Below are 20,855 nucleotides of genomic sequence, written 5' to 3'. Positions count from 1 at the left end.
TTTTTGAGTTCTTTGATTGCTTTTGTCCCCTAACTGAGCTCTGCACTTACATTTGTTGATTCACTGATTTTGACTATATAACTTATTTATACATATTTTTGTACAATGTATAATCTGAAAATAAACCTTTAAGGTTAAAACCTTCCCTGTCTGTCATTCTTGTAGAATCAAATGGGTTCTATGATTTAAATTGAAATTTGAGTGCTTTACTAAAACTCAGGTCCAGAAAGGAGGACCAAAATCTGATGAAAATGATTAACTGGCCCATCAGTCATGCAAGATAACAAGACAGAGTGCAGCAATAACCCCAATAGGCTTGTGTGTGGGGGATGACCCAAAATGTCTCCCCTCCCCCCCACTCCTCTGCTTAGCAGCCAGAACATGGACAATATTTTGTGGCAGTCATTCCTGGACTTTGGTCCCTATTGAAATGCATTTTACTGTACAGCAGGTTTTGACAGTGATAAAAAGGAGTACATATAACGGGTGACAACAGATTTTAGTCACAATATAAATCACTTGTTGTTGTTACTAGTCTAGTTTTAGGAATATTGGTGTGTTCTAAGGTGATTTGAAAACTGCTGACCCTCTGATTAGATTTTATAAACTATGTTTGAAAGATAACTGTTTTCTTTAATTATTTTTTCATGGAGATCATGAAAGGTCCAGAAACCAAAATGAGACCATGTTTGCTATAAATTCACTCTGTCTTCCTCAGCCATCTGAGATTCTGAAATTTGGAGGAAAACATTGTACTTTGAACGGAAACAGTAGCCCTTTGGTTGATTCTCCAAGGTTCTACTGCAGCCTCCCAAAATGTTCTAATGAACAACTAGAGTGCTAACATTCTGTGTGTAGGATAGGGAGTGGCAGCCCTGATGCCATCTTAATGGATTCAAAGTTGTAAAATGTAAAGTATTTCCCTTAGAAATAAACCATATGAGGGGGTTCTTTTTCTCATACAAATTATGATTAGTGCTCCAAAAATTTGAAATGAGGACAAGGAGATGTCAGGGGCAGTGGTGGCACAATGGGCAGCAGAGGGTAGAAGATAGGGTACAAGGGATTGCTCACAGACAACGGAGAGCAGCGTGGAGGAGGCAGAGGCATCAATCTGACCACAGACCGCATGGGCAGTGGCAGCACAGTGGACCACAGATTCTAGGAAGGAGGGAGAAGGGGCATGCACACAGAGAACTGAGGGAAAAGGAGAGGGGGCAAGGGCAGCAGGTTGAAAACAGAGGGCTGGCTGGCATGAGCAAGAGTAGCAAGCTGATCATTAAGATCAGGTGTGTAAGGGTGCAGGGGCAGGCAGATTATGAACAGTAACATACGAGCATAAGTGCCAACAGACTGGAGACCCGTGATTTTTAAAGCTAAAAATAGTTTTAATTTAGCTTTCTCCAACCTGAAATCTGCCCCACTTCACTGCAAGCCAATAGGAAAAATACTTTACCCAGATTATCTTTTTGAAATTTCTCTTTTCCTGCTGTCCCAGTGTTGGCATGTATGCAGAGGGCAGGTGTGTGGGTGTCAGGGGCACGATGCTGACCACAGAGGTCAGGCCGGCATGGACAGAGGAAGCACAATGGACAACAGAGGGCAAGAGGGAGGGAGTGGTGGTGGGAGTGCAGCAGGCTGACCACAGATGGCAGGGCAGGCATGAGCTGCGGCTGCACAGCAGACCACAGAGGTCAAGAAGGAGGGGGCAGTGACATGCACACAGGGAATGGAAGGCATGGGGGAAGGGACAGCCAGGTGAAATGGAGGGAAGGCTGGCAAGGGTAGCAAGCTGGCCTAGAAAGGCAAGTGGGAGTGGCCAAGTGTATGCAGATGATGGACAGAAGGCAGGCATGAGGGAGGCAGGGGCAGCATGCTGACCATGGAGGGCAGTCCAGCAGGAGAAGGGGCAGTGCAGCGACCACGGAGGGCAGCGGGAAAGGGGCACACACTTGGAGAACAGAAGGCAGGGCAAAGGGGAAGGACAGGAAATGTAAGCTGACCACAGAAGGCAGGCCGGCATTAGAAGTACAATGAACCATAAGGGGCAAGATGGAGGGAGCAGGGGTACGCACACAGAGAACAGAGAACATAGGGGATGAGGGTGAAAATTTGGCCTAACAAAAGCCACATTTAACTGTGCATTTTCCTTCCTGAACTTCACATGACCTGTATTTGCTTGACTTGCTTGATTTGCTAAAGGTGACAAATTCCAACAACCTTTAATTCACCAGAAATATTTCTATCTTAACTTTTGCATGGCCTTTGCATGACGCAAACTTCCTATGCTAACAAAGACAGTTATATTATTTTATTCTTTCTACCTGACCTGCACTGCAATTCCAAAACTTGAAAGGAATGGCACGATCTAGATTTATTCTTGCAAAATATTTACATGTGTGTCTTTTCTTTCAGAGACCGAGAGAAGTGGGAAAATAGTAATTTATTACAACTTGTGTAGAAATGTTATCAATTGTATTTTGCAGTGGTTCTGTCTTTGTTAAACATTGCCATTCGAACTGAAACTGACCTCATTGTCCGAATTTCATTGCTTTTTGATTGGCTGTCAAATACCTGAGATTAAACTATGTAGTAAATTGTATATTTTTGTATTCATGTATAAAGGTGTCACAGAGAAAGAACAGGAGAGACTTGAATAACTTGGCTGTTGCTTCTGCTTCTTTTGGAGCAAATGTGCACACTTGCTTTCATACCCAGAGCCTCTCTCTGAGCTCTTGACACAGTCATATTTGCTTTGTTTCTACAGTATTCTCCATTAGAAGTTTGTTACAGTATTCTTTATGACTACTGATAGCTTCACAGACCAGACTGCTTCTTAAAATCTGTTCTTTTTGCTATTCATTGATGGAAATGTTTTACTTTTACTGATTCAGAATAATAGAATAGGGATAGATTGCGGGGCATACTTTATTCAATGCCCTGTAAATTTTAATTGACTAATAATGAACGACCTAAAACTTAAGATAAAATACAACTTCAAAAATTCAATTAAAACTCTCACTATTGACTCCTGAGAGAATATTAAATGTATTGTTTATGAAAATTGTGACTTACACTCACAACCCATATCCAAGATCCCGTCCTGGGTATCTAAGAGAACAAAAGTATTTTATAATTTTAAAATTCTCAACTCTCTCACGGACAGCAAGCTGTACACAAAGAGCAGAATCTGACCAAAGAGGCGTATGCAGATGGAGAACAGAGGGCAGTCTGAAGGAGGTGAAGGCGGGGCAACAAACTGACCACAGAGGGCAGACCAGCGTGGATATGGGCAGTAAGCTGACCTTGGAGGGAGGTAGCATGTGCAGTCCAGCAACTGACCATATATGGCAGGCCTGCATGCACTGGGACAATGTAACAGCCCAAGGACGGAGTTTGAGGGGGACAGGGCACTCACACTGAGAATGAGGGAAGAGAGATGTGGCGGGTGCAGAAAGCTGACCATGGAGGGGAGGCTGGCATGTGCAGGGGCAGCAATCTGACCATGGAGAGTAAGTGGGAGGTGGCAGGCACTTGCAGATGGAGAATAGAGGGCCAGGGGAAGGAGGCAGTGGCAGCAAGCTGGCCATAAAGGGCAAGCCATCAAGGGGAGGGCAGCATTGAGGACCATGGAGGGCAGGAAGGAGGGGGCATGGTCATGCACATAAAGAACATAGGGCAAGTGGAAGGAAACAGGACCAGAAGCTTACCATGGAGGCCAAGCCTGCAGGGGCAGCAATCGGCCACAAATGGCAGGCAGGATGTCACAGGGGCACGCAGATGTAGAACGGAGGGCAAGTGGGAGCGAGAAAGGGAGACAAGTTGACTTTTTAGGGAAGGTTAGCAGAGGCAGCAAGCTGACCATGGAAGGAAGGCTGCTGTGAATTGGCCAACCCCCAGCTGTGCATGGCAAAAAGCCTGGCGCAGTCTTGGTGGAATTTGCAAGGGTGGCTCCTCCGTTAGGGCAGAGGAGCGTGGCCCCCACTAGCAGCAGAAGCTGCAAGCCTTTCAGAACGAAACGATAATAAACTATGTTTATTATCGTTTCATTCTGAAAGGGGCGGGCCATGGGGATGACTAGCGGTAAGGGGGAGTGCACAGCACTCCGCCTCAGAGTTCATGTGTGTTTGGCCGGCCATCTCGAGCTGGCCAAACACACAAGCGCAGTAGGCTTTCTCCAACCCAGCAACACAGTTGCCGGGCTGGAGAGAGCCTGCACAGGCTCCCAGTCTGCCTGGGAGTGACCTGGCTAGGCGCTTCCAGCCAATCCTGACGCTCCTCTGAGCAGCATCAGAAGTGGCCTCAGGGCAGGCTGGGAGCCTGTGCCTGCAGCGACGCTGGAAAGGAGTAAGTATGTTTTTTTAAATAATTTAATGTACCTCCCGCTCCCCCGTCTCATCTCCCCCCTTGCGCCACACCCGCCCTGCCCCTTTTTAGCGCTGCAAAACACGACTGCAAATATGATTTTTTTAAAACAGCAATTCGCAAAAAAAAACAAAAGGTAGGAGATGTTATTGTTAGGTATAATAATGTGATCTTCCATTCAAATAATAAAATTGAGGTTCACTGAAAAAAACAAAAGTTAAAAGTGATGTAATCGTTAGGTGCTGAAATGTGTTACAAAATATAATTTATTAAACAAAAAAAATGAAATTTGCTAGAGTTTAATGAGCTAACTAAACATGCTCCCCCGCTGTGCACCGCCTCTGTCCTCATATATTACATCACACATAACACTCTAATTGAGATTATTGATGGCATCACCAATGATCTCTAATGACATCATTGATTACATCACTGATGACATTACTGACCACATGCAGATTACAACTCTTCAAATTGCTCTACAAACCCCTGGTGGGGCGCAAGTTGTGGTGAGTTCACTGAATTGTAACTGTCAAATTCCATTTTTTTTTGTTTGTTTATAAACTTAAGTTTTGAGCCCTTTTTAACACCTAACTAAAACGTCATTTAAACCTTTGTTTTTTCTGTGAATATATCGATAAAGACTGATACAATAGGTCACTCGGTGCTGCTTTGCTGTTCGATGTGCACTAGATTAGTAAATAGCTATGGTGCCTCCTAGAGGATAGAGGGCTGGTTGTCCATGTATACATACTTACCCTGAATTAGTCACTAAGGGGCTTATTTACAAGCCACTTGCGCCGCCTTGCGTCGCTTTCTCCCATATAAAAAGTGACGCACCGGCAGCGCAAGGGGCTTGTAGATAAGCCCCTTAGGGCCAGATTTATCAAAGAGATTTACCCATTCTATGTCTATGGAAAAATGTGTTGGTACATTTGGCCCATAGTGGCTTCATTATTGTGTTTTTAGTTTAGCAATTATTTAGGATGACTGATTAATGTGGATCTCTGTTGCCCAGCACTGCCCTAGAACCCTAATCTTTTTCATCGAAAAAAGAGGTAGTTGAATTACAGACTTCTAAAATCCTTACCATAATCCAGCAAAATAAATACAGTAATCTAACTTCCTGCTATCTGTAGCTGTTTGGTAAATAACTTACATCATCTTTTCTTCGACGTCTCCTACATGTGCTTTGTACATCAAGTGGCCCGAAGGTGAGGAGGAGCCTTCGGGGCAGGTGACAACAGACCTCTAGGCGGGGGTTTAGTCACACCTAATCCATAAAACGTGCAATACCAATGGAAAGGCGACGAGGCCGACTGCCTACAGACCACGTAGACTATCCTTGATGCTGCATCGGATTAAAGGCACTAATCAGATTCAGAGCTTACCAGACAAAAATAGAGATCCCAGGAAGTGGAGCGAGCAAAGATATTGATCGGGGTTACGTGTCCTCTACCTTTCTCTCAAAGGTACATCATTTTTTGGGGTACACCTTCCAGACGAGTGAAGGGTGACCGAAAGGTCTATCCAGGTGAGTTGATTATTCTGTGAATGCCTTGTTTTTTTCTACTCTTTAGTGGTTAGGGGGTTCATTGATTCGTTGTATTGCTCAGAAAGTATGTGAGGTCCTTATTTGCTGCGTGTCATCACTGGTACACCGTAGCACAGAAGGAGCAGGGTAAAACACCATCTACAAATTGAAAATCGGTATACTGTGAATCTTTCAGTCTTTTAGCTCAAAAACAGTGCTTGTAGCCAGAATATCTCAATAATAAGAAGGCGCCATTTATAGATCTCGAATAATACAGTATTCAGCTGCAGTAAGCGAGTGTAGTATTGGCAGTAACAGTATTTTAAGTTCCGTTTCTATAGTATTGTGATTTAGAAACTAAAGCTGTAAATTCGTTCACAGAAACTTTGGGGAATAATCGCACTCTTTTAACAGATACTTTGTTCATACAGTAAAGTTTGATGTAATAACTTAAGACATGCATTGTATCCTACATTAAAATAGTTTTTGAGCCATAATGAATTTTCACAGCATTGGATTTAGGAATAGGATGCTCTGTGAAAGAGGTAAAACGTTTACTTTATTAAGGGGTAAACTGTTTAAATCCTGGCTGTTGATGTATCATTTGTACTTATAGATAGAGCAAGTAAGAGAAGATATTTAGGGTCATATGTACCAACACTTTTTCCCACAGACACAGAATGGGTAAAAACCTTTGCTACATCTGGCCCTTAGTTTCTTACGTAATATATATATATTTGTTTTTGAGTATGTCTAGGAATTCCTTGATTATTTCTAAATATTAAATTTTTATAATTATGCGTTCTTAACAATCGGTGTGCTAATCAGTCTGTGAATTAAATGAAAATATTCAAATGTAAAAGCAGTTGTTGGAAAAGCATAAGTACTCAAATTTTCAATGCCAGCTTTTCCCGCTGAAGCTAATCGCAGTTATTACGTTGATGAGAGCGGAAGTCCTTTAGTTTTGCGTTTGTTGTTGGGCATTCAGGTTTGATAGAGAAAGTCACAACTAAGGCCCCTCTCAACATATTTGAACACATATACAGAAGGTTTACTAAGTAGTGTTTGTATTGACTATGGCCCTAATTATGAGTGTGGTGGGTGGAAAAGGCCCACCCCGCAGTCAGGTTACTTCCAGTGTGGTCCCCTTCAGAATGGCAGTAGGTAGAGCCTCATCCAGAAATGTTTGTAGTACCATTTTTACACCCCTGTTGGACCTGGCCCTTTTTGCAGGGTAATCCCCAAACTTTATGCCTCATTCCTCCTATTTTTTCTGACTAGTTTGTGTTGGCTTTAGGACTCTGGGCACTTTACCACTGCTAACCAGTGCTAAAGTGCATATGCTCTCTATCTAAATTGTATTGGTGATTGGTTATCCCTGATTGGCATACTTGATTTACTAGTACATTCTTAGTAAAGTGCACTAGAGGTGCTCAGGGCCTGTACATCAAATGCTACTAGTGGGCCTGCAGCACTGGTTGTGCCACCCACATGAATAGCCCTGTAAACATGTCTCAGACCTTCCCTTGCAGTGTCTGTGTGGGCTGTCTTGCACTGCCAATTCAACCTTGCCAGGCATAAACCTTCCCTTTGTCTACATTTAAGCCACCCCTAAGGTAGGCCCTAGGTAGCCCCATGGGTAGGCTGCATTGTATTTAAAAGGTAGGACATGTACTATTGTGCTTTACATGTCCTGATAATGAAAAACTGCAAAATTTGGTTTTCACTATGGCAAGGCCTATTGATCCCATAGGTTAACATGGGGATAGCCCTCAAATATCTTTTAAGTATTGTTTCTCTTTGAGAGCAGATAGAGATGTGGAGTTTGGGGTCTCTGAAGTCACAATTTAAAAATACACCTTTTGGTAAAGCTGTTTTTTAGATTGTCAGTTTGAAAATGCCACTTGGGCATTTTCTTGCTTAACCATTCTGTGCCTCTGCCTTCCTGTGCAATCCACCTCTAGATCAGACTGAGAGTTGGGCTGTTTGTGAGTTCCCCCTAGACAGTGCCACAAAGGGAGCTGGGTAGTGTCCTGCATATCCTGATGAAAACCACAGAGTGCACTGCAGTGCACCTGTTTGATATTTGCTTCTCACAGCCTTGCTATCACAATAATAAAGACATTTAATGATAATTACATAGCTGCTCCATTCGGTAACTGGCAAACTTTATAATGGACAACAGTACATAGTTCACCACATCGTTATTCAAATACCTTTACAAATAAAATCTACTAAGAAAATATAAGCTATTGTGATTTGTCAGACTGGACGCAATGCAACAGCAAGACATAAACCTTCAAGGGCACCCTCCTCGCCATTCCACGTCTTGTTCAAGGGATGAAGAAATATGATCACATCACCCTGATGGAACTCCACTGCCTCCCCTTGCTGCACCACTTACAAACATAGTAAATGATGCAGTTGGTTGTGGTGAAGTAGTAGGCCAACAAAACCGCCATGATCAGCAGCACCCCTCTTATCTTGGGGGCAGGCTCACCATCTCTGGTGGCTCTCGCAATCCTTCAGCCAGTACACCATCACTGCATACTAAGAAGCATGGAAAGAAAGAAACAAGACTCCAGACTTTTTCCATCTGTGCACTAAGGCTCAGGAAGAACATATATGTATCCATCAACTTCACTCCAACACTACCTGCTGCAAATAATGTAGGAAAGATGTAAAAACAGTTATTTGAAGAACACAATATCACAATGAGGTAACAAACCACTAACCAGCTACCAGTCCTATCACTCCTTGGCTTTAAGTATGCTTGCCATTCTTTGATCTGACCACAACTCCACTATTTGTGGGCCAGATTGACACTATACCAATAGTCCGTGTATACATACATACATAAATATTATAATCAGCATACTACTCTCTGCACTGTCGCCCCCCACTCCTCACAAAACGATTGACTCAGAGAAGGCACTGTGAGGTTGTGAACACAATAACAGCGCCCCATTCTATCTGTATTCCAGCTTGAAAATAATCAACTTCACAGTCTCCTTTTTAATGGTTTACCGAGGCCCTCTGCACATGGCATGAACAAGCCCCTTGAACAACCCTGATTAGGAGAGCAGGGAGGGAACAGCCACCACACTCAAGAGGCCCCTCAGAAAGAAATACATGTCCACCTATTGTTCCTGGATAGGCCCCGCTTTGCAAACATGCATTCGGAAGCACTATGAGGCACTCTGAGGCACACCAGCGGAGGCCAGTGGAAACAAGCACACAGGACCAACTCATTCCACAGAACAGGAATAGGTCCCGAGGAAACCTTTATTCTTAGTGGTAATAGGTACTACCACTTTTCTGAGGAAAGCGTTTATAGAGCATTATCACAACAGTATTCTGGTACCTTACAGGAACATGCTGAGCATGCAGTTACTCTAGTCATCCATGAGGGACATAATTTCAATGTTTGGTTAGTCTTAATGTACATGCTTTATAAACCCCAAAGACATATTCTGATATATTGCATAACAAGTTAAATACAATTTAAATTACTGAACGTACCTTCCTGACATTTTTGGGACCTATGAGGGCAGGGCTGTGCGAGTGGATCAGGGATGATGGGAGAACGGGGAAGGGGGGATAGAGAGGAGCTTTACTTTCAGGCCAAACCTTATTCAGGGCCTCATGTATAATCTATTGAAATATATTGAAGGCAGCCCTATTTATTTATAAATAGCTAAAGCCATCAGAAGTCAGTAAACAGAGATGCTTTTTCAAAATAGAAGTCCATATTAGAAAAACTGGGAAAATTCAGGACATGCCAAAACATTCAAAATGATACAATGTGTAATCTCAGAAGTCGCTGCAAAATTGAATAGTTAAGCAACATGCCATATATCAAGTGTGGCAACAGTGACACACCATACCGTAGGTAACTTAAAACACTAACCTACAGAATTGAAATTCATTTCAGTCATTACATTTTTACTTCACTTATGCTTTTTTTTAAATTCAGTGACTGACTGTCTCCGACTTAGCCATTCCAAATGCCAAAGTCTGACCCACTACTGCCTTTCATTTTGGCCAGGCGACTGCAAGCCGAAGCAAGGTCACTGGGTCAGGACCTGCTGAGCTGGGAAATTTGAAGTTGCTTTCCACCACTCTTTGTGCACAATGCTATTGCTGGTGCTGTACACCAAGAGGGAGGAGGAGAGCAAAAATGCAAATCACTGCATGGCTTCATAATTAAGCCATGCAGTGACTGGCCATTGTTCCAGCATGGACCTGATTCTCCCCACTTCCGTGCTGCCTCATGTAGGACCACTAGTCAAGATGCCTAACCACTTGCCCTAAGCCAATCCAGGTGCTGCTCTCCTGCTGTTAAACCATGAGAGCAGCACAAGGATTGGCTTGGTTCGACATATCCAGTGCTCATTAGCAGTTCCGAGAGACTGAGACTGTGATTCCCCCGGCTCACTAATTGTGCAGGGTGTGAGGCCTCTAGACTTCAGTGCGCATGTCAGGCTGACCACCAAAAGCCAGTTGGCCAACCTGACGTGTGCACTTGTGAGTGTTTAGCATTCATGGCAACTATAATGCTGATGTCAATGATTAGCCCCACCACTGCATGCCACGCAACATCACTGTTCTGCTGCAACCAGACCTGCAGCTATAAAAAATGCTGTAGCCCAAAACAAAAATTAGAAATTAATTTCTCATCTCATAAAGGGACTAAGGGAGCCACTAAAGGGGGGGGTTACATAAATAGAGGGTCAATGCCCTGCCACCCCAATAAAGGAACCACACTTCCTTCTTTTCTCCCCTTTTCTCAGATTTAGCGCCTCAGTAGTCGTCTCTCTGTTACTGTGATAGAGTAGTGAACAAAATGTGCTGCTGCCATCGGTATTAAGAGAACTGTGACAACACCACAGATCAGTTTAAATTCACCTTGAGATTTCGTCTGCCATGGTCCCTAGAAAATACACTGTGGGAAAATTAGAATTTTTTGAGGGAGTTGGGCATAGATTTAACGATTCCCCTGGTAATTTCATTTCTAATGGGACCCACAGGGACCCACTGGCAGGGCTGGCATTAGCACTGGTAGCGTTCAGTGCTACAATATTTTTTGGCACCTCCCCCAATGACCTTCTTCTCCACAGATTCCCTTACTACTATTCTCTAGCAGTACCCCCATCTCTCTCATGCATTTCATTTTTTTATAGCGCTACTCATACCAGTGTCAGAGCACTTCACACCACAAACCCACATTATAGAAAGAGATTTAATCGTATGTGTGTAAATCAGTCAATTGGAAGTGTTACATGAATATGAGAATTGTAAAGTGTAGAAATAATGTTCTCCATACTACTAGGCAGTATATTTTAAGCATGTTCGGTCTGAAGAAGCACAAACTCCGGATTTAAAATGTACTGCAGTGCTTGGGTGGCTTTATAAATGAGAATGTACTCCTACTCAAGCTAACCCTTTTTAGCAACACTGGAATAATGACAGACTGCGTGAAAAAAACATAACGTTCTAACCTATTCCATGCAGTTTACGTGTAGCTCTCTGTTGAAAGTTCATAGGTCACTGTGCCATAATAGCACTGTAACAAAAGGATCTGTGTGACAAAAGCTATCACTGTCACTAAGCTATCCACATAAAATACCGTTATGGGATCTGCATGATACATGTTCTTTGCAGAAGGTATTTCATCTCTCTGCACTACTTTATGAAGAGTCAAAACTGCCACTCGACAAAGCTGCTTCTCTCTCCAGCAGGAACATGAATCCCCAGAGTTATCTTTAAATTTTTACTGTTGCCTGAAAACTGCTGGACACACAAGAAACTCTGCAGCAGGTGCTTTTAAAAGTTATTTCTAAACAAAGTGCCTCCTCACAACTGCCCCCGAGCTCAACGCCAGATGCAGATGCACCAGTCACACAACCCTAAAGTCGGCCTGGCCCACTGGAGTTACTAAAGCCCCTGGTATCAGGAGATTCAGGGGATGGATTTACCTGGCATGACAATGGGGACCTCGTAATGAGAGCCTTTCTCATGTAGAAAAGTATACAGAAGCGTACAGATAAGACAGATAAACTTTTCCACATCAGTAAAAAAATACAAACACTAACAAAAAAGTCTTGTGACTGAAGCCCCAAGAGTTACACTCTGCAGCCTGTCAAACATAAAGAACTAAACCTGTATTTTGTGGATTTAGGAGCAGCATTCGACCATGTTGACCAGGGTATCCTATGGAGAAAGTTGGAATGGTGGAATGTTCCAAATAGAGTACTGCGAGGAATAGAGCAACTATACACAGATACCTGGGTCCATGTAAAGTTGGGTGATGGTACACATATATCAAGAAAGATTCCAACTAATAAGTACTTAAAACAGGGGTGTGTTCTGGCTCCACATTTTTTCAATCTATTTATGGCAGATTTAACACCTCAAATAGACCATGCCAACTCACGTCCCCCTTGTTTGGGTACCCTCCGACTGACGCACATTGCTTATGCAGATGATGTGCTGTCTATGAGTCTAACAAAGGTGGGTCTGCAAAGGTTGCTTAACGAGTTAAGGAATTACGTAAAAAGTAATACACTAGAAATAAATGCCACAAAAGCAAACATCAGTAGGTTGAGAGACTGGCTCAACTAAATTGTGGTTGGATGGACTCCAACTGGCAGAGGTTACGTATTATAAATACTTGTTCATTTACATTGATACTATTTAATTTTTAGGAACAGAAGCAATATCTGTTGAAAAGGGGTAGAGCCATGTGTATGGCCATCTGTACATTAGCAAATACATTGGATGGTCCGTTGTATAAACCATTGCTAATCATAATAGCAGCAAAAATGCTGCCTTCACTGTCTTATGCAAGTATTGCCCTACATGAAAAAAATGCTGACTTACTGAATAAACTTCAGGCAAAGGGTCTATAAGAAGGTGTTTCAGCTCCCCCAAAATGCATCGCCTATGCAGGTACGCTTGGAATTTGGTCTGATTAATGAAGATTTGGGGAAAATGTATGTGTATATATATAAAAACTGCTACAAAATCAAACTAAGTAAAGCGCAATCTCCATTAAGTAATGCAGTATGGTTAGTATTATTCAATTACCACAATTCGATATACAATCAATATCTTCAAAAGGCACTACAGGACACAAATACAATGGAGTTATGGGACATACAATTACTTTTTGCTTCATTTAGGAACTTAATAAAGCTGCAAGACAACATTCCTTATTGGAGGACAAAAACAATTTTAGCATCTGCTCGCTTATAGGTATGGATCTCAACTATTACAAAAGCTTGAAACCGGCAGAGTATTTTACCCTGACTTCCGGCCTACATTAAAAAAACATAATGATCGTCCAGTTTGGTCGTTTAAAAACACTGGCTGATGAACCATCAGGGAACTATAGCGGTGATGTTTCATGTATAAGTTGCGGTTATAAGCAAGAGGACTTAATGCACCTGATTTGCATATGTCCCCATTTGCACATTTCTAATGTAAATCTATTTAAAAAAAGGTGTTAAGGCTCGTGGTATTAGCACGTGCAAGAGGCAATAATGAGATGCCTCAACCCAGCCAATCTCCAATTAAATTTAAAAAATACGTACATTTTTACTATTACATACACAGTTTATAATTTAAGCACGTGCTCCTCATAGCAGCAGTGATATTACCTACTTTGCACAAAACTCAGTCAGGGTAAGTTGTTGTATTGATATAAGAACACAATTATTACAGGTACTAATGCTGGTTATCTCATACTGTACATTTTAGGTCCGTTGTAGAACTGGTCAGACTATTACATGCACTAGTAATTTTAATTTAAGCATTAGCACTTCAGAACAGGATAAATATTGCTAAAGTTGCACAAATTCATTCTGGGCAGTTTGTTAGATCATCAGTAGAAAAATAACATGGCAGCTACTTAGCTCTCAGTTGTGCAGTTTAGGCAGGCTAATTGATGTAAAATGTGTTATATTTGTAAGTTTAATGAATGTTAACTGTTTAGGATTCTGTGCTTTCAGTGTTTTAGAATGAAGATTGGTTAGAAATCTGCCTGTTGCACTTCAGTGTAGTAACAATATCCAAAGACATAGTTTTTGTCTGAATTTGAAATAATTTATTTTATATGGTTTTATATTTTGAATACAAACCGCATTTTGGGCCAGATGTATCAAAGGTTTTTACCGATTCTGTGTCTATGGGAAAATGTGTTCGTACATATGGCCCTTTGTTATTATTGCAATTAACTAAACAATAAAGATATATTTGGTTTGGCTCTGCAGCCAGTGGTTGGTCTTGTCATGGAATCCCTCAAGGTCTGTTGGTACTACAGTGGAATTACCAGGGTTTAACAGATGTGAGTTTTTCTACAGGGAAATCTTTCTAGGGTAGGAGCAGGAAAGTGGATTTGGCATGTGAGCGTGTTCCTCTGTTAGACTTAGGACAAATGCAAACTGTAATCTGCAACCTGCAATATACATGAACTAATCAAACATGCTTTTAGGCATTCGTTTAGATAGAAGAAGTTTGACAGGTACCATTTGCCCTCAAAGCCACAATAAAAGGAAACAAATCCTTGTATCCACGCACAATATAAACAGATGCTAAATTGAAGCTGGAAGGCAGTATTTGTAGGTATAGGGGAGGGGCAAGCACTGAACAACTGAGAGCTATGAAAGACATATTGTGAATAAGGCAGTTATGTACACTGAAATGCATATGTCAAACATTAGGGCGGTCTCAATTTCCATTTAATTTCTGTTCTTAAGGCAGAAATTGAAACTGTGTAGAAACGCATAACACATTTGAAAAAGTACTATTTTTAAAGAAAATTGAGCTTATATGAAAAATGCATCTTCTATATTAGTCAACTTCTTAAAAAATTCTTTATAAAGGCGCGCAAACTTTTCATAAATCAGACCCTAAAAGTGCAGTTGTGTTTGCCTCGGTCCGCTTTATAACTTTTCCTTCTATCAAAGCACGCTTGGATTTAAAATAGTAAATACACACTTCATTATGGTCAATGACCGGTCCTCTTAATTATAGGTATGTCATGTTGTGTGTGTTTGACAATTTTGCCATTATTTTCTGTTTATTTTAATCCCTTAAGTGCTGTGGCTTTAACCTTGCCCCATCCCCTCTCTTAATGAATCATTCGATCAAGTTTGTGGCTTAGTCCTTCATACGTATTTTTACACAAAATGTATCCATACCACAAATTTGCCATCTTTCCCCACATATTGGGGATTCTAAAGGTACAGGAAATTGTAGATTCCCCTAGAGGGAACTGAGAAAATAAGCTAAATTTTGTGGGTTTTTTTGGAAAATTGTAAAAATGTGCTGCACAAGACCATTTATAGCTTGTTTTATGAAACTGGCCTCCACACACGTTTGCCTAGGTCACCCTCTTCCCAGTATTCAGGAGCAGGCGAAGTTGTAAAAAATACTTTTTACCACAGTTTCCACTTTTCTAAGTGGAAGTTCATTTTTCCTAATTTTGTGGTTTCAAGCCACTTGAATTTGCAGGTGAACCAGATATGAAACCTATGGGTGAACCTGGAAAGCTATGCATGTTTGAAAAGTACACAACATTCTAAATTCAGCAAGGAGTCATTTTGTCCAGATCGCTCATGGGTTTCCCAAAGGAACTAATTATTGAAATAAAAAACTACTGAACATAAGTAGGAAATAAATAGAAATGGGCAACAAAGTTTTTTCCGTTAATTTTTTCACGGGTAGCCAACCTGCAAAAGTAATAGACCATTACATCAGTCAAATTCTCCTGGTCACTGTAATTTCTAGGATTTGTTGGTTGTCCAAAAATATGGGATGTCCAGAGCCGTCAGCTGAGGTGCAGCCTATCATTGTATACCAACCATACATCATTTCATATGGTGAAATCGAATGAATGAAAAATAGATATGAAGTAAATTATGCATTTTTTAAATGTGCCCAAGACAATTTCTTTAGCGAATAGTGCTTATTTGTGCATCTGTGAATTTGCCGTTACCAATTTCATCATGTGATTCAGGGGGCATTTTGCAAAATGTGTTCTTTCTTGCACACTTGTTTACATTTGGAAGCCAAAAAAAGAGATAATTGTAATTGGCAATAAGAAATGTTCTGCTATTTTCAGTTCCCAGACTTCTCCTGATAAAAGTGGTACACACCTCTATGGATAGGCATGTCATCCATGACAAAAAAGGCTCCAAACACCACAAGGAAATATCTTTTTTTCCTTTGAAATGTACTTGTTATGGCAATATAGGTAGCTGAAGAATTTGGGCATTGGTTTGACAGGAATCCAAGGAGGCCTGCCAAACCCAGATTTTTCTGAAAACTAGGCACCCAGGGGAGTCCAGCATTGTGTGATTTGCATGAATCTCTTTACATTTTCTTACACAGAAGTCCCTGCAAATGTTAAACTTTAGCAAAAATCCCAGATTTTACTAAAATTCTGTGAGAGAAAGTTGCAGAATCTGTGAAGATCAACAAACTTCCTACTTTCCAGCATAGCCACATTTATCCTGATGAAAACATGACCTGGAAGCATCAAGATCTGTCTTTTGCAGCTCACTATTTCTCACAATGTTGGTAGCTGTGGTGTTTTGGCCCAACGCTTGGCGGAACCCAGGAAATCATATGAAGCCCAGTGTTGGAAAATGGGTTATTGGTAAAGGCAGGTAGGTACCTACACTTAGCAATAGGCCACTAACCTCCACTTAGGCCCAGTTAGGTCTCAGTAAATTAAACCCAGCTCAACCCTTGGTAGATTGGCAACGAGCGTCTAGGCTTAACTTAGGAGACAGAATGTAAAGCATTCAAATATCACAAAACAGTATTTAAATAAAACACAGGGAACTGTTTAAAAATCCAAAACCATTTTATAAAAATAGATTAGATTTTTATCTTTAAAATGACACAAAAACAAATAAAATCAGATAAGGGGAACGGGAGATATGATTTTTTAAAGAGTTTTTTTAGCGCTTAGAAACAAAAAGCGCCAATCGGGTCATCTGGTTGCATCTCGACCGGGGCAAAGTCAAAGTTTAAGGCCGACCGCGATGGAGCCCTGCTCGGCTACAGGCCGTGGGAGGCCTCGGTTAAAAGTTTACCTTCACAATTAGTCTCTTTTTCGAAGATTTTCTTCAGCGGGACGAACCTGCCAGTCCAATCCGACCTCCTGGAGCCCTTCTCCTGATACGCGTCGCAGGAATCCTCGGTGGAGATTTTTACCTTCGGACTTAGTCGTTTTTTCGAGGTGAAAATCCTTCAACCGGGGTAAACCTGGATCTTGATCCGACGTCCCTGGAGCCCTCCTCGGATACGCTGGCTGGGAGGTCCTGGTCAATTTTTTACCTTCGGACTTAGTCTCTTTTTCTGAGATTTTCTTTACTGGGACGAACCAGCAAATCAGGCCGGGTCGCGGTTGAGACAAGCCGGCTAGAGTTGCCGCAGCAGGTCCTTCTATGGAGCTTTTTTTCAAAAGTTCTCCAAACTTCTCCAAACTTCTAGGGCTTCTCCCAGATGTCCTTTTAAGGTTCTTTTGAGGTCCACAAGGGTCCAGAAGTTCTGAGATGGTCCTTGGGGGTGCAGACTACAACTCCCAGAATGCACCTGGCACAAACTCCTTTTTGGCCACTGGGCAGTGGCCAGCTGGTTGATTTCTTCAGGAGTTGGTGCAGGGGACTCTGGTTAGCAATTTTCCACCTGTAGCAAACAGAGAGTCCCTCCTTGAACCAGTTGAAGCCAGGCAAAGTCCTTCTTGTGGTGAAGCCCAAGTGTGCAGCTGGTGCAGTCCTTCTGAGTGCAGGTTCCAGGTGCAGGCCAGGGGTCCAGCAGGGCAGTCCTTCTTCTCCTTTGGTTCTTCCTTGTTGGAATCTGATGGGGATCTGAGGTGTGGGTGCAGGTCTGCCAGTTTTATCCTTGCTCCTGGGTGAAAAGCAGGGGGGTCCTGGTACTCCAATCAGGTGCAGTGTCCTTCCCCCTGTGATGACCTCTTCCTGGGAAGTGTGGCAAAAAAATAAATCCCAGGAGGCAACATTCTCCAAAAATCCATCATGGCTGAATCTGATCTTCGGAGGTTACATCTGGCTGAGCCCACCCACTGGTGTGGCTAAAAATCATAAACACACCCCTTTCCTGCCCTCTCCTAATCTAATCAAGGGGGCACTTAGTTGTCTGGGGTTGCAGGATGTGGGGGTGTTGCTGGTTGCTCCAAATGTCCTTCTCTGCCTTTTAAGACCAGTTTGGCAGCCCTCCCCCTTCCTGCCTCACCATCTGCTGAGGGGAGATTCCCTCCACAGGCACATTCCTTTGTTTGAAGCCAGGCCACTTCACACCTCATCAAGGCAGCCTGACTAGGCTGCCAGAGGCTAGCCAATCAGAGCACAGCAGCAAAAACAATGCAGGGCTGAAATTGTCAACTTTTCAGGTAAAGTTTAAAACTTTTTACCTGAACAAGTCATATTAAATCCAACAACTGGGAGTTGTGGGATTTATTATAACAATTAATTTGATACCAAACTCTTGGTATCCATCATTTAAGGGGACTTTAAAAATTAAAATAAAGTCTCCCCATTCTAGCCTATGAAGGCCATTTACTACAATGAGGGGAAAACAAATTTGGCTGTTTTTACGTCACCAGGGCTTATAAAACTATTTGTATAAGGTCCCTGCTTATAGTTACATAGCACCCAGCCATAGGGGCACATAGGGCACACCTTAGGGGTGACTTATATGTAAAAATAAGGTAGTTTAAGACTTTGGAACTACTTTTAATTCCAAAGTCGAATTTGCAAATAACTTTAATTTAAAAGCAGCCATCAAGACAGGCCTGCCTTTAAAATGACACTGGGGACCTCAGCAGTGCACCTATGGGTGCACTATCTATGCTGTGGTCCCTAAACCTACATGCCCTACCATACACTAGGGACTTATAGGTAGGTTAACTTAGCCAATTATAATTAGCCTAATTTGCATATTGATTTTAAACAGAGCACAGGCCCTGGGACTGGTTAGCAGTACCCAAGGCACCATCAGAGTCAGGAAAACACCAGCAAAAAGTGGAAAATGGGGGCAAAAAGTTAGGGGGCCTCTGCAATCAGCCCTGTTTTCTCACACCCAAACATTTATAAAAACTAAACACCCAAGGGAGGCAGAAAGACTTTTGGGGATATTAAAGGGTGGCAAGGCCTGAAGCCACAGCCGACATACTCCTTCCCCATGTGTTTATAGAAATATAAACAGCCCTGGTGTTTATTGGGCTTTCTGCCCACTCCCCACATCAGAACGGAGGATTAATAATAAATTCTCCAATATGCTACCAGGGACCGAAAGACTTTTGGTGTGTTACGGATGGGGCATGGACAAATGCAAGGATGGGCCATCACCACCCCTTTATTATTTAAACAAAAACAACCTGCTGTCTAGTGGCCTTTCTTCCCCCTTCCGGGGGTCAGATTGCAAGTAAACTACCCAATATGACCTCTCCGCGGGGTAAAGAGATCAGGCAGGGCGCAAGACATGGGGGCTAAGGTCTGATGCCGGAATGCCCGGGCTCCTACCCCATTTCATACAAATATCAACTGCCCTGGTGTCTACAGGGCTTTTTGCACCCCTAGGGATGAGAGATTGGAGGTAAATCGCCTAACTACAGAAGTGTTTCACAGCATTATAAAGTGGGTAGTTGTCAAGGGCCTCCACATTCTGGGGGGAGGGGAGGCTAGCAAAGTGATAATGATGTGCATAAAAAGCAGATTTTTTTCAATTTGGCAGCTGCACATGCCTTGTCTGCGCTAGAATAATTTTGTCCTAACTTCACCCTACCTATTCTACCTCACCCCTCTCTAGGTACATTTCTTTATCTGAATTTTGCTACATCTCTGTGGTCCAATTTTTAAAGGAAGTCATACATTTGCACTTTCAGATTTACCTCTATATGCAAATGAAGATGTAGAACTTTTTAAGATCCACAAACATGCCCCAGAATCCACATGGAAAGTTGCACCAGACTCAGGTTTCTATGTGTTTTCCAGAGAAGGTAATGTGACATTCCCATTGTGAGCCTACTCTTGCTGTCTGGAACTCTACATGGTGGAAAACTCCACACAGCCACAATAGGGCTCTCTGAGCAAATGCACACTTGTTTGCTCCACAAGGAAAGTATATTTATAAAAAGAGGTTTATGACAGTCATTGATTGGAGTAAAAATCTGACTGTTTCCAGGATGGAAGTGGAATAAGAGGAGATTGTGAATGCCATCAAGCATCCTTGTTTGTGGATCTTTACAAGCTTTCGATGCTAATTATGCCTTGAAACACCCATTTCTTAAGTGGAATTTAAGTGTGTGCAGAAAGACTCTTGGGGTCTTTAGTGTGTTGGGGGTATGGCCTGGTGTTGAGATGGGCTGTCCCACCTTCTTTAAAAAAATAATACAAAAATCTTGCATCTAGTGTACTTTCTGTCCCATGGGGGCAGATTGAGGGGAAATTGAATATATATTTTCAATTGCTGAGATGTATCTAAATATTAACTCTTTGATGCCCACCTGCCACCTTTCTCTATCTCAAAACATAATGAACAGATTTGCACCAAACCACAAAAAAGAGAGGGGCAAATTTATACTCTGGATGAGCTAAACTAGCATCGTTTTTTACGCTAATTCAGCGCAAACTCAATGCCATATATCTTGCGTCAAAATATAGGTTTTAATGTCATTTTTCAGATGCGTGAAACCTCCTTCCTTCAATGAGATGCAAGGTAGGTGTTCCTGTCCAAAAAATGACTCAAACAACGTAGCACCGTATTTATCCACCGGGGCAAAAATGAAGCACGGGTGGGAGGCAGACCCAAAAAATGAAGTTAACACCAATTTGCATAAAAATTTAACACCTGGGTCAAGGCAGGCGTTAAATTGAGGCAAACACACCACCTCTTAAGGAGAACACACAGAAGCAACATAACA

The 20,855-nt window shown here is 42.1% G+C and overlaps 1 protein-coding gene across 1 annotated transcript in view; it reads left to right on the top strand.

Moving 5' to 3' along the window:
- Nucleotides 1–5,779: 5,779 nt before the first annotated feature.
- LOC138285815 (uncharacterized) overlaps nucleotides 5,780–20,855 on the top strand; it is a 569,249-nt gene continuing 554,173 nt past the window's right edge. Inside the window, exon 1 of the mRNA XM_069226216.1 lies at nucleotides 5,780–5,899. The gene's annotated coding sequence lies outside the window, so the exon portion shown is untranslated. The remainder of the gene's footprint in view (nucleotides 5,900–20,855) is intronic.

Source organism: Pleurodeles waltl, chromosome 1_1 (genome assembly GCF_031143425.1).
Source record: "Pleurodeles waltl isolate 20211129_DDA chromosome 1_1, aPleWal1.hap1.20221129, whole genome shotgun sequence".
Taxonomy (NCBI): Eukaryota; Metazoa; Chordata; class Amphibia; order Caudata; family Salamandridae; genus Pleurodeles; species Pleurodeles waltl.
The sequence above is the reverse complement of the archived record's forward strand: the minus strand, read 5'-3'. Positions and strand labels throughout refer to the sequence as shown.